We start from the raw sequence: 15,243 nt of genomic DNA, 5'->3' as shown, positions 1-15,243 counted from the left end.
GTCTATGGTGGTCATAACTTTCCTTCCAAGGAGTAAATGTCTTTTAATTTCATGGCTGCAGTCACCATCTGCAGTGATTTTGGAGCCCAGAAAAATAAAGTCTGTTACTGTTTCCACTATTTTCCCATCTATTTGCCATGAAGGGATGGGACCAGATGCCATGATCTTAGTTTTCTGAATGTTAAGCTTTAAGCCAACTTTTTCACTCTCCTCTTTCACTTTCATCAAGAGGCTCTTTAGTTCTTCCTTGCTTTCTGCCATAAGGGTGGTGTCACCTGCATATCTGAGGTTATTGATAATTCTCCCGGCAATCTTGATTCCAGACTGTGCTTCATCCAGCCCAGCATTTTGCATGATGTACTCTGCATATAAGTTAAATGACCAGGGTGACAATATACAGCATTGATGTACTCCTCTCCTGATTTGGAGCCAGTCTATTGTTCCATGTCCAGTTCTAACTGTTGCTTCTTGACCTGTATACAGATTCCTCAGGCAGCAGGTCAGGTGGTCTGGTATTCCCATCTCTTGAAGAATTCTCCAGTTTGTTGTGATCCACACAGTCAAAGGCTTTAGTGTAGTCAATAAAGCAAAAGTAGATGTTTTTCTATGATCCCTTGGATGTTGGCAATTTGATCTCCAGTTCCTCTGCCTTTTCTAAATCCAGCTTGAACATCTGGAATTTCATGATTCACATACCGTTGAAGCCTGGCTTGGAGAATTTTGAGCATTACTATATAGTGTGAGATGAGTGCAATTGTGCAGTAATTTGAGCACTCTTTGGCATTCCCTTTCTTTGAGATTGGAATGAAAACTGACCTTTTCCAATCCTGTGTCCACTGCTGAGTTTTCCAAATTTGCTACCATATTGAGGGCAGCACTTTCAGAGCATCATCTTTTAGGATTTGCAATAGCTCAACTGGAATTCCATCACCTCCACTAACTTTGTTCTTAGTGATGCTTCCTAATGCCCACTTGACTTCACATTCCAGGATTTCTGGCTCTGGGTGAGTGATCATACCATCCTGATTATCTGGGTCTTAAAGATCTTTTTCGTATAGTTCTTCTGTGTATTCTTGCCACCTCTTCTTTATATCTTTTGCTTCTGTTAAGTCCATACCATTCCTGTCCTTTATTGTGTCCATCTTTGCATGAAACCTTCCCTTGGTATCTCTAATTTTCTTGAAGAGATCTCCAGTCTTTCCCATTCTATTGTTTTCCTCTATTTCTTTGCACTCATCACTGAGGAAGACTTTCTTATCTCTCCATGCTCAGTAAATCTTTAATTTAATTCTGTTGATAGGTGGGGCTGTGTTCCCTCCCTGTTATTTGACCTGAGGCCAAACTATGGTGGAAGTAATGAAAATAATGCCTGGAGTATCACATGATAAAGCAGAAGCCAGAGTTACCATGCTTCTAGATAAGGCTGCTGCTTGCCCTCTGCCAACTTCCCATTAAAATACTTAAATCAGATCCAGGACTAACTATACAATTTGATGGGATCCAGTCAAAAATGAAAATTTGGAGCTGGTTGTCCAAAAATTATTAATAATTTCAAACCGGTGGCCTTAGAGCATTAAACCAAGAGGCCATTTGTGACTGTATAGATCACATATCCAAAAAGTTGGCCCTGAATGCCGGGCAGATTTAGTGTGGAGCACTGACTGAGGTTGTAAAAGAGTACATAGATTTGACTTGACATATTAATCAGAGTGTGCTGCACCAGCAGACACCCCTCAAATCTCAACGCCTTAAAACAATAGTCATTACTTACCCCCCAGTCAATGTGTCCGCGAAGGCATCCTGAGCTTGGGTTCAAGTCGCCTGTCTGTGTCTTCTGTTCTGAAACCAAGCCTGAAACGGCAGCAGCTACCCGAGGCATAGTAGCTGGCAAGAGTCCAGGCCAGCCACAGGAGGGCATCAAAGCCTCTGCTCAGCCACCTCTATGCACATCCTACTGGCACAATAAGACCACATGACCAAGCTTCAGGGTGGTGTGGCGAGGATGAGAAAGCTCCTTCCATGGAGGTGGGAAGGAAGAGTATTTGCTCAATAGTCATATCATCTCCCATGGTTGAGCTGGTGCTCTCTTGAGCACCTAATTCAAGCAGTATTTGGAGAAGGTTTGCCTCAGCTGCAGAAGACATCAAACAGGTTTGTCTGCATATTCTTTCTTTATAGGCAGCCACAGTGGTGCTAGTGGTAAAGAAACCTCTTGCCAATGCAGGAGACGCAGGTTTCATTCCTGAGTCGGGAAGATCCCCTGGAGAAGGAAATGGCAACCCACTCCACTATTCGTGCCTGGAAAATCCCATGGGCAGACAAGCCTGGTGGGTTTACAGTCCACAGGGTCACAAAGAGTTGGAAACAACTGAGTGACTGAACACACACACACACACACACACACACACACACACACAGCTTATTTACAAGGTTGTGCTGTTTCCGATGCACAGCAGAGTGAGTCAGTTGTACCTATATCCCCTCTTTTTCAGATTCCCTTCCCATATAAGGCATTGCTGAGTATTGAGGAGACTCCCCTGTGCTATATAGTAGATTCTTATTAGTCATCTATTTTGTATATTAGTGTTTATATGTCAACTCCAATCTCCAAATTTATCCCTCCCTCTAAATTTGCTTTCTACATTTGTGGCTCTCTGTTTTGTATATAGGTTCATGTGTACCGTTCTTTATAGATTCTACCTTTAAGTGATATCATATGATATCTGTCATTCTTTCTGACTGACTTCACTCAGTATGACAATCTCTGGGTCCATTCATTTGCCTGTATGTTCTAAGGACAGTTAAAAAGTGCTATCAGGGAGTGAAGAAAATTGACTCGTGAAGGAAAGCATAATCCTAAGATTAAGGAGAGGAGGATATTAAGAGACAAATGAATTAAGTATGGGGCATCTTAAAGGATAGAAAACTTGGGATTTCATTCACTGACATAGTGTCCATTAAACCATTGTGGACCTTCCACACACAACTGGAGCAGACAGAAACGCACGAATGGGACATGACAAAGTCAAAAAGAATGCTTTAAAGCAACCTGCATTTCCAGCACTCAGGGGGATAAGTGACCACTAGCTGCAGCTGGCTAGGACTTGCCCTGCACTGCCCATGCTCAGGGTCATCTTCTGGACTAGGAGGCTATAACAATAAAACAGTTGGGGAAATGCAAACTGGAATCAAGGCTGAGAATTAGGGATGAAGAAGCTGAGTCCCAGTCAAGTATTTCATGCCAAGAGAGTAAGTAGGAGGGGACCACAAGAACTATTCAAAAGAATCAACAAATATGTATCCAAGAAGGAACCAGAAGTTGAGCCTTATCTTGCACAAAAGCAAAGTAAGCTGTCCATTTGCAACAGACCTCAAAGAGTAAACAGTCACAGAGGTGATTCGCAGTTACAACTGAGAAAGGAGACAACTAACCTACCACTATGTAAGGCCATCTTTTCCTCTCCCTCTTCTTTATTTTGATGTCAGAGAAGTAAACGGAGTCATGAAGGTGAAGTCATGGATGGTAGAAAGAATAAATGGGATGTGTATAGCCCTTCTCCACTAAGTCCTGGACAAGAACCATAAATCTAATCTACACCTGGAGGAATAGGGGGGCTTTAGGTATCACATGAATAGAAAAATTTTACATAGGCCAGACTGTCAGTTGTGATAGTTAAAATGAGTCTGTTTTAATATCTGGAAGTGTTTGTGACATTGTAATATTGGCATGAGGTGTTATAAGAAGTTCACTGTCCAACAGGAAATGGGATCTGACAGCAGTTAGTGGGAGTTTCATGTGTTTTCCTTTACAAAAGTCCAACAAGTTATGAGAGCATTCAAAAGACAGTTCCGGGGGTCAAAAATCAGTGCTTCTCACTAAAATGTAGAAAGACAGAAGTTATAATGCCTTTATCTTTAGAAACCACTAAAATAGGTGATTGTATTTACTGAGTGTATACCATATATGCTCGGTACAACTGAGATATAATACATGGTTTCAACTCTTGAGGTGGAAGATAACAGGTGTGCACAAAAGGAGAGAGGAATAATGTTTCTACTTTTTCCTCTAGTATAGGTCTCTGCTATATTTATACACGCATGCGTGCTGAAGTTGCTTCAGTTGTGTCTGACTCTCTGCGACCCTAGGGACTGTAGCCCAGCCCGCAAGGCTCCTCTGTCCAGGGGGATTCTCCAGGCGAAAATACTAGAGTGGGTTGCCATGCCCTCTTCCAGGAAATCTTCCCGATCCAGGGATTGAACCCACATCCCTTCTGTCTCCTACATTGGCAGGGGAGCTCTTTACCCTTGGTGCCACCTAGGAAGCCCCCTGACACATAGTTCTGTCATATTAGCTGTTAGGCAAAATGAATATTGAAATACTGACGCTCAGGACAATTATTTTTGGATACATCTTAAAGGAGATTCAATAATATCTCTGTAAAAACCATCACTCTCACTTTTACCTCTATGACAAGAGGCTGTCTCGAATTAGAAAAAAAGGACTGAGAGTTACATCCAGCTTGTTAAGCATTCCCAGAGACCCTCACGGAAATGTGACATTCCTGTAAACACCATCCATCACACGTTTCTCACGGAAGACAGCTGGGAAGTGCTGAGCGTGTAACCACCTCCTTGCTCTGCCACCTAACAGACCACGGCTCGCTCCCTCCTGCAGCAATTGGAGACAGAGCAACAGAGAGAAGGGATTAATGCAGGCTCCCTACAGAAGGTATTTTCCCTTGTGGCTTTTCAAATAAGATGGGGGGTAATTTGTAAGAGTCAGCTACACGATAATACTGCATAACAAATCACCATAAAACCTCAGTAGCTCACGACGAGCGCTTAATTTTCTCCCTCAAAAAGACTGTGCATTGCTTCATTGCTCGAGATGCCTTTGCTTCAGGCTTCAGGTGACTTTGTGCTGAATGATACTCTATTATCCACCACAGATAGTACAGTGGTGTGGTAAGTGAAAGAAAGCCTGCTCCCTGGTATGAAACTTGAGGGAAAACACCTTAGAGTAACTTGACAATGAAGAATTAAATGAATTGGGAACTGAATAAGTGAATTGAGGGTTTTTTTATGTTGTTCATTTGTAGAGTTGAGATAAATTATTATTATTTAAAATGATTAGTAGCTTCTACTGTACCAAGAGAATAAGATAGTAGCAGGCTATGAAATATTAAGCATTTAGTGTCTCATTCAATTATTGATTTCCCATTAAATATTATTCCCACATTTAGATAAATGCATACTGACTAGAGTCCATGTAGTTTAGAGAATGGTTATTTATGCTGGATGTGAATGTTATGATTATTATATAAATATTAGATAACATCATTACATTCTTAATGGTGGTCATCAAGATGAAAAAAAAAAGAACACTGGAGTAAAAAGTAAACCACAATTTAAATCTAGGTTGGAAACTTTCTATAAATGTAACCTGGAGAAAGATACTTAACTATACTGACTCTTACTCTCATCTACAGGTACTGGCTAAAAATTTGGGTGAGGGAAGGAAAAGAAATAATATTTTCTTCCTCATCCACAATTTAGATTAAAAGATTGACTATATTTGGAGAACATAATGCTAAGTAAAATTAGCCAGTCTCAAAAAGACAAATACTGTACGATTGCACATATGAAAGTCACTCAGTCATGTCTGACTCTTTGTGACTCCATAGACTGTAGCCCATGGAATTCTCTAGGCCAGAATACTTCTCCAGGGGATTGCACTTACAGGAGGCATCTAAAAGGGTCAGTCTCGTAGAAGTCAAGAATAGAATGGTGGATGCCAAGGACCAGGGAGAGGGGGGTATAGGGAGATGTTTCTCAGTGAATATAAAGTTTCAGTTATGCAAGATAAGTTCTACAGCCCCACTGTACAACACTGTATCATATCTGTAGCACACAACACAGTATGCACACTTAGAATTTTGCTATAAGGATAGATCTTATGTTAAGTGTAGTTATCACAGCAAGGAAAAAAGGAGGGGAGCACAAGAAAACTTTGGAGGTGATGGCTATATTTATTAGCTTGACTATACTGAGAAGAATCATGGGCATATGTCCAAACTCATCACATTGTACATATTTAACATATGCAGTTTTTTGCATATACGTTATACTCTAATAAACCTGTTTTAAGAAATGAAAGAACATAAAATTTGGAAGGTGAAGACAAAAATGTTGCTTTAATACTGATAAAGCTGAGTGAAGTATGTCACTTTAATAAGAAGCAATCATTCACCCGTTCACCTCCAGTGAGAGAGACTTACCTCCTTGTGATGTTAAACCATTTAAAATTTCTCCTAACAACAACTACTGTACCTATAGAGATTCTCCTGACAACACCAATGGGCAATGGTTTGTCCCTGCCTGCCGAAGGAAAGCTCAGAAATATTTCAGAACAGCACATTAACTCCAAGGTACTGCTGTGACTAGGCTGAAAAGTAACACTTGAGATTCCACTTCTCATTTCAGAATATGCACAGGTAAGTCATCTAATATATTGTGCCAGACATTAGATAATGATTTTAAGTGACAGTATAAACTCCAGTAACACAATGCCTGCAAAACACAAATTCCCCCAATTTCACATAACCTCCCTCCCTCATCAGCTTTCTGCGCTAAGTCATTCAGTCATGTGCGACTCTCTGCGACATGGACCAGGCTCCTCTGTCCATGGGAATTCTCCAGGCAAGAATACTGGAGTGGCTTGCCATTCCCTTTTCCAGAGAATCTTCCCAACATAGGGATCAAACTCAGTTCTCCCACATTTCAGGTGGATTCTTTACCATCAGAACCACCAGGGAAGCCCTATCATATTTCTAGTGGAGATTAAAACAAAACAAAACAAAATCACAAGTATACGGTAAGATCCAAGTAAATTAAATCCCATGTCTTATGGTTGTGGGTTAGTTGCTAAGTTGTGTATGACTCTTGCGACCCCACGGACTATAGACTGCCAGGCTCCTCTGATCTTCCCAATTTTCATTTTGCCCAGTCAGGTAGGATGCTGACTCAAATTTCTAGATAGAAGGATGTCCCCCCTTTTTTTGTATTGTGATAGATGCAAGTCCTTTAAAACTGTCAAACTTTTGATTCTCAGTGCTTTTGATTCCCAGCCTTTTGCATACCTTACTTTTTAAAAACTTTTTCTTTTGAACGAATTGTGGATTTACAATTAGGCTGCAAAACTGGCACAAAGAAATGCTATAGTAAGGTTGTCAGAACACACACTGGCCATCCAATTAAATTTGAATTACATGTAAATAATTATTTAATATAAATATGCTCCAAATATTGAAAATAAAATATATTCAGATATGTTAGAATGTTAAAAACAGCCATTTTAAATATAAATCTATCCCATGCACTAGTTGGATAAATCTCTAACAAAAATACCCCTTAGTTATCTGAAATTCAAATCTAACCAGGTGTTCTGTTTGCAAAATCTGGCAATGCTACCTGTATACCCTTCACTCAGATTCTCCAAATGTTAACATTTTATCATACTTCTTTTCTGATTCTCTCTTTCTCAAGGGGAAAAAAAAAAAGTTTAAGTTGAAAATATAATATGATGTCTCTATACCTGTATAAATAGAATATCCTCTTACATAACCATGGCATAATTTTTCCAATCAGGATATTTATGGTGATTCAAAGTGTTATCTTATCTAGGACCTTATTCAGACTTCACCCATTAAACATCCCTTTTCCCAGACGGCATCCAGCATCAGGCACTTGGTTTCCCTGTCCTGTGTCTTTTGTCTCCTTCAGCCTGAAAAGAGTTTCTCTTTGTTCTTCATGTTGTTTTGACTGCAATGTGTTTTTTTCCTTCAACGTTTTTTCTTGTCTTTCATAACCTTGGCAGTTTTGAAGATTGCAAGCCAGTGATTTTGCAGACTCTCCCTCAATTTGGCTTTGTCTGACAGTTCCCCATGATTAGATTCAGATTCTACATTTTTGGCAGAAATCCTACAAAAGTGAGGTCATAGGGGTCTAGGTACCTCATATCAGGGTGCCTCACTTAAAAGTACAAAATGATAAAAGCAAACACTAGTTTATCACAGCACAGTCTATCCTTATCATATTTAGAAACATAACCTGGTACCCGTCCCCTGGTACAGCTCTTCAAACAAAATGATATATTATTTGTATAATCCAGACCCATCTTTTACTCAGGACCAAGCAAAGATTCATTTCGATCTGAGGCAAGTTGGGCAGATGAAGTAAACTTTGATTTCTCTCTAGGATGATAGTCAAGCTGTGTCATCCATCCCCAATTTGTGAGTTTAAACTTAATTTGCAGAGACTTCTATTCAAGAGATTCATGGTGGTCCTACATGTGGTCTACGTCAAGTCAAGGTCTAGGTCATAGTCAAGATGATGGTCTTCCCAGCTTCTCACACATGGTTGTGAGAGCTGGACTGTACAGAAGGCAGGACGCTTTCGAACTGTGGTTCTGGAGAAGACTCCTGAGAGCCCCTTGTATAGCAAGGAGATCAAACCAGTCAATCTTAAGGGAAGTCAACCCTGAATACTCATTCAAGGACTGATGCTGAAGCTGAAACTCCAGTATTTTGGTCATCTGATGCGAACAGCTTACTCTTTGGAAAAGTCCCTGATACTGGGAAAGATTGAGGGCAGAAGCAGAAGAGGGTGTCAGAGGATAAGACAGCTGGATGGCATCACCAATGCAGTGGATATGAACTTGGCAAACTTTGGGAGATGGTGAGGGACAGAAAGGCCTGGTGTGCTGCAGTCTATGGGGTCTCAAAGAGCTGGACATGCCTGGGTGACTGAACTACAACAATAACGCATGTGGTCTGTAAGGGAAAAACCACACACAAAACTGCATTCTACTTTTATACTTGGTCCACTGTCTCCTTACACATTTTAAAGACTTATTATGGTGGCATCCACAACTTGATCTTCTTAGAGTTGCCTGTCTTTTTATCTAAGGCACCCAAAACCCTTAAATATCCCTTTCACCTGCTAGCCTTAAGTTTCTGATACATGAGTGCTGAATAGAAGGATCATGGCTTATTATTTTTAAGCAGGTGATTTTAGTCTGATGCTAAAGTAACTACTGCAGCTATTTCCTGCCACAGCATCACCTGAGATTATAAAATCTCCATTGCAGGAAAGGTTTCCACTTCATTCTTAATTTAGATTTTGCCAAAGGATCACCACCAACAGATTCTGCTAATACTTCTGATATTAAACTCTTAGTGGTATCACCAGAATAAAAATCTTTGTCATGTTTTCTTTATTGATACCTCACCCTTCCCTGACTTATAAAATTTATAGACTTGAATAACTTACGTTACTTCAACGGCTGCTAAAATATTTTCAACAATTTCGTTCATGGTAGTAGAATATAGATATGTTTCTAATACTCTCTTCTGTCAATCCTCTGTCACTTTGGGGAACTGCTGTTGAGATTCTCACATATTATCCTGTCCCTTTCCTTCTTTCCTGGTTGGAGCTGGAGAAATTGCTGGATATGAGGACTTTTGTTCTCTCTGAGTTTTATATTGCCTTCTGGCTCCTGTTTTAAAGTTACTTTTATCTTGGGGAGCTTATTTCACTATATTTTGTCCTGTTTCATACTCTCTTTTGAAGAGATGGGATAACAATCATCTGGGGTCTCCTAAAAGGATACATGTTTAAGCAAATATCATCCAAACTCACCTTTCTGAGGTGGAGAAACTCAGACAGGAACTTACTTTTCCCTGTTGAAGAACCCAAACCTCAGCTTCCTTTATTCTTGTCTGGCCTGGCTCCCCTGAAGTGTGTTTTATTTTTGAAGTTAATTTTTATTGGAATATAGTTGCTTTCCAATGTGTTAGTTTTTGCTGTATAGCAAAGTGAATCAGTTATATGTATACATATCTATCCTCTCCTTTTTGGATTTCTTTCACATTTAGGTCACCACAGAGTACTATATTTTATTCTTCCTTGCCATGGAGTCCTAACTCCATAAATTACTTCAACTTATTCCCTCAGGGCACAGAGAATAGCTTTACCTTTCTCTATGGTACTTAATGTAGTGGTCGTCCCCCAGAGCTTAAGATCATCTACAAGGAATGTGTCCAACTTTTTTTGCCTCTATCTACAACTTGAAGAGGGACCTCTAAATGGTTTCTCTAGGACTCTTGGGAGGCTTGGGGGGGTGGGAGGGGTGGTGACATTTCACTCTCTCATTGAGATAATTTTTTTGTGTGTTAGACTAATTTAAATCCTAGATATCCTTCCCATCTAATAACAATTAAAATGTCTGCCCTTTTTCAAGTCCCTCTGTTAAAAGCAGTTCAACCTGGGTACAACTCTTTTCCGTTTTGAATGTCTCTAGCCTGACTTCCAGTATCTAATTTCCTGTATATATCTAATCTACTTGTCAATCTTTCTCAATGAAATTTCTCTCTTTCAGCTTAATCATGTCAAGTGTCTTTATTTTTCTTTTATTACCTCATTGCTCTGATTCTTGTACTTAGAGTTAAAAAAAAAAAAAATTCTAAGTAATCCAGTTCCTCCTGAGCAAAATTGGTTCTTTGAGAGAGTGTTCCAACTACAGGCTTTTCTGACCTTCTTTATTGACTTATTAACCATTGGAGTTGAAATAAAAATATAGGAAGCTGCTTTTCTAGGTTATAAAAAAAAAAATCTATAGCCCGTGTATAATAAGGGCACTCATTCCTTTTTATAAAAATTTCCCCCTTCCAGTAAATAAAAGCACAGTCACAGACTTCTATATTTTCAATAGTATTCAAAGACTATGTAATTAAACTATCCGGAGCCAACTTGGACCATTTGGTAAGGGTTTAAACCTTTAGCTGTGACAAAGCCCATGAGGCAAACAGCCTTGCCCCAGTCTACTTCTTCCTGTGGCTCTAAATGTTGTTCAAAATAACAGAGAAAGGAACAGAGCTTGGATGTGCATCTAGTTTTGTCTACTATGCCTGGCAGGCACCACACACTCGGTTTTGTGGAAGCCAGCTGTCTTTGGAGTGGCACGTCCCACATTGCAGACACAGCTGAATCACCAAATAAAAGCAGTCAAATACTGTTTGAGATACCCATAGCAAGACTCCAACCCAGGAGGCTAGATACTAAAATTCTACTAGTTTGAAATAACTTTCGACTAGTAATAAAAGCCTTGCTCTTCATCCCAACATCGAGTTTCGTTTGCTCAGGTAAAATCTGTTTCTGCTCAAGTCAACCAGCATTACCTGCAACACCTGAGCCTCCAACGCCTACTGCTTCTCAGGAAGCCCCAAGAAGCCTGGTTTCCTATTAAATATTCTCTCTGCATCTGAAAAACTAGAAACAAGGAGCAGCTCTTACCTGTCAAAGTGGGTGGTCGTGAGTCATCATGCCCAAATCCCAAGTCTGAAGCCGCCACTTTCAGTTATATCAGCAGCCTTAAATCTGTGCCAACTTGCTCCCAAAATGCCAGCGTTTCAAAACTGCAGGCTAAAGTCCAAGAGTTTGGTAGGTTCAGGGAACCAAAAAACAGTGCTTTTTTTTTTCTCCTCCTGGGTTAGAATCGACTGAGAGCTAAGTACTCCAGTTAGAGTGATACAAAAATGCTAACACTGCCAGCTTAATTCTGGATAAAGCTAAATGGAGATGTGCTTAGCTCTGTGGTCACAAGAGGCTTTTGAAAGTTCATTCCTGAGCCCAACCTACCAAGTTCTGAGCAGAGAAGGAAGCCTCAGGCCTTCTCAAAGAGCATACATACTCAAATTTGTTTTCAAGATGAACACCTCTGAAGGCACACAGATCCAGATGAAAAAGCCAGAGGAAGTCAAACCAAGCTTGTTCCGTTCTCTCTCTTAAATATGCCAATTAGATAGATCACCTGTCTTCCTTTGGAGAAGAACTGGGGAGCTAGAGGGAGTAAGAAAAGCCCTAAATATTCTAACGATTTTCTCTCCTAGAGCATGAGGTAGAAAAATCTCTTCCATGTATGGAGATATAGATCTTGGGAAATACACATTTTGCCTGCAACAGACATTTCACGACAATTTTAACAGTAAAAGAGAGGAAAATGTTAGCAGGGAATGGTTTTTCCTCACTCTTCACGTTTCCATGGGGAAGGCCTTTCAATAGGGCACCGCCACTGATTCTTTTCTTATTTTCCCCATCTGAGGATCGTTCTTCTGATATAAGATTCAGCTGTGCTTGAAGACGCTTTCCTCTCTCTCTCTCTTCTCTCTGAATATTCACAGTCCTATTCCCTTCCTCCGTGGAAGGGCCTGCAGTTTGCAATAAGTTGTGGCATGTTTGCAGGTACACGTGGTTGCATCTGAATCACATTCTCCAGCAGCTTCAAAAGTCATAAGCTGATATTTTCATCTCCATCTGCCAATACCCTGTGTTTGCCTTTCAACTGCTTCTGAACGTAAGTGAAAAGAGGGTGTATTGTTTATCAGGTTTCCTTAGGCCCAAAAAGAATGTAGAGAAAATATGCAATAGTGTCTACCATGAGACAAATAGTTAATAAATCTAAGTTTACTTCCCTTTGAAGCTAAAACATCTATCATACAGATTCAAAGGCCATTTTTTTTCCCCAGACACACCACCCCTTACCTTGCATATGATTTAAAGACTATTCAGCTGGATAAAATTCAAGCTCTTCTCCACTCCTTCTATTATATTTTACTTCATTGGGCTAAAATAACACATCAATTATCTTCTGGCAAAATCCTTGAGTATTCTTTTTCATATCTCTCTATTCATCTACATACTCTGGGCCCAAGTGATGATCAGCTTTTTGTCAACTCTCACCACTCTAAACAGGCCTTGCTGAAAAAGAAGGTTAGGAATAATCACGCAGTGCGGTGCAGTTAATTTCTGCGAGCCCAAAGATAGCTAATGGGACCACAGAAGCTCTGAGGGGAGTGGTTCTTTGTTGTAAAATGGGTCAGATTTGTTTTCCATTATGAGTCTGCATTGTGCCAGTCGGCGCTATTGTATTTCTCTGTTCTGTTCAGAAAGCTCCTCTCATTCCTGCTGCGATGAAACAGGAATGTCTGTTTTCCCTGAAAACAGCCCGGCTTCTCAGCCTAGAGATAGAATACAATGCACATCCCAATTGCGGTTGTCCCAATTTGCAGCTTCCATCCTTCTCTGGACAATCCCCAGGGCCATCCTTGAATAACCGCCTTCACATATAAGAAGTTATTGTATGGCAAATCCACTTCTGAAGAGGGCTGAACAAGAGGAAATAGCTTGAAATTATACCAACTCTATGCAGGTTGAACATTAGTAAGAACTCTCAAATAATAAAGCTCCTGTTGAACACGGATAAAGGTTATAACAGTATAAGATTATCCAGGTCATCCTTAGGAATACATCGACAGAAAGTCACTATGTAGAAAGCTGGAGGCCTGAACCGGGTAACTAGCTGGCCTAGGTGCCACTGTTTTCCAGTTCCCTTATCAAGACAGACCTCACTAATTGATCTTGGAACTCCCACTGAGCCCAGGCATGGCCATAGAATTACTCTCAATATTGTGTTTCAGTAGGCTATTATTGATAGATCAAAGTAGGCACATGAGATAAAAATGTTGCCATTACTATTTTAGGCATGCAAAGAAGTCTCTGAAGTCTCAGATATCAATACTGGTTTTCAGGATTTCATTTTCAAACATGCTTTCCTTTGACATAGCAAAGTATGTTTGTGAAAATCCATTGTCCTTTTAGTATATTATATTCTAAGGAAACTGGACTAATAATAATGAAGTTTCTGAAGACGGTGAGCCCAAAGATCTCTAGCCTAATCCTGCCACATGTTATATGACAAATGGACTGAAAAAAAAAACAAAAGAAAACAGCATGGATACTTAAAGAAAAATACCTTCAAGAGATGGAAAAAATCACTATATAATGCATTAAAATATTCTTATGTGCTGTTCTTTCAAGTATTTAATAAAATGTGCTGCAACCACTTTAAAAGGAGGTGTTAGATAACAATGCAAACCAATAAACACGAGGTAACTTCTAGCAGACATATACCAATCATTAATTTTCATAGGTGAGAAGTCACCATGAATTTAAATAGAGAAAATGCAAAATCCACCAATGTAATTTCAGATATTTTTAATTTTATATTAGAGTATATCCAATTAACAGTACTGCAATAGTTTCAGGTGAACAATAAAGGGACTCAACCACACATATACATGTATCCATTCTCCCTCAAACTCCCCCCTTCCATCCAGGCTACCACGTAACAGTGAGCAGAGTTCCCTGCACTCTTCAATAGGACCTCGTTGGTTATCCACGTTAAATACAGCAGTGTGGCCATGTCCATCTTGAGATGGACTAGTCGCTCCAGTCTGGACAGATGGGATTTTGGAATTGTTATATTTTGTGACTTTCCATTTCATTCTCTTCCAAAGTGATCACAGTATAAATAGGATTCATGACATAATATAACTCAGCACGAGTCACAGGATAGCTCACTTCCTCATTTCTGTCAGGTTCCTGGGAATACAAGCCACAGGAATGCACAAGTCCTAACTAATCAGAAAACATAAATATTTTTGTACATGGAATACCTGGGACAAGAAGGCACACACAATGGCCACCCTTCATGTTGTAATTGCCCTGTAGCTTTAAAGCTGAAAGTGAAGTCACTCAATCATGTTTGACTCTTTGCAACCCCATGAACTGTAGCCTGCTGCGTCCCTCCATCCATGGGATTTCCCAGGTAAGAGTACTGGCATGGGTTGCCACTTCCTTCTCCAGGGGATCTTCCCAACCCAGGGATTGAACCCAGGTCTCCCAGCACTGCAGGCAGACTCTTTACTGTCTGAGCTACCAGGGAAGGCCATTGTCTTAAAGCTGAAGCAGTTAAGAAAAAATACTGAAAGAAGAAAAAGATTTGTTGTGCTCTTATGGTATAGAGTTAGAGAAACAGACCCAGAGACATCCCACATCTGAGTTACATAAACTTCAGTACTACAATGTTTTACATGTTACCCTATGTTTTAGTATTCATTACATAAACAGCCTCCTGCACACATATGTAGCTCTATGTAGTTTTCTACTTAAAACATCACATATTGTAAGTAATACAACCTTGGGGTCAAAAAGACATGGTTTTGAGTCTCAGTTCTGTAGTTTATTTGGTGTGTGACTTTGGGAAAGTTAAACTTCATGTATGTTACTTTGAAATCTTTTATGACCCAAAGGAAAAACAAAAAAACAACTTTCTCCGATGGCTCA

This window comes from Odocoileus virginianus, chromosome 10 (assembly GCF_023699985.2).
Source record: "Odocoileus virginianus isolate 20LAN1187 ecotype Illinois chromosome 10, Ovbor_1.2, whole genome shotgun sequence".
NCBI lineage: Eukaryota > Metazoa > Chordata > Mammalia > Artiodactyla > Cervidae > Odocoileus > Odocoileus virginianus.
Note: the sequence above shows the minus strand (reverse complement) of the source record.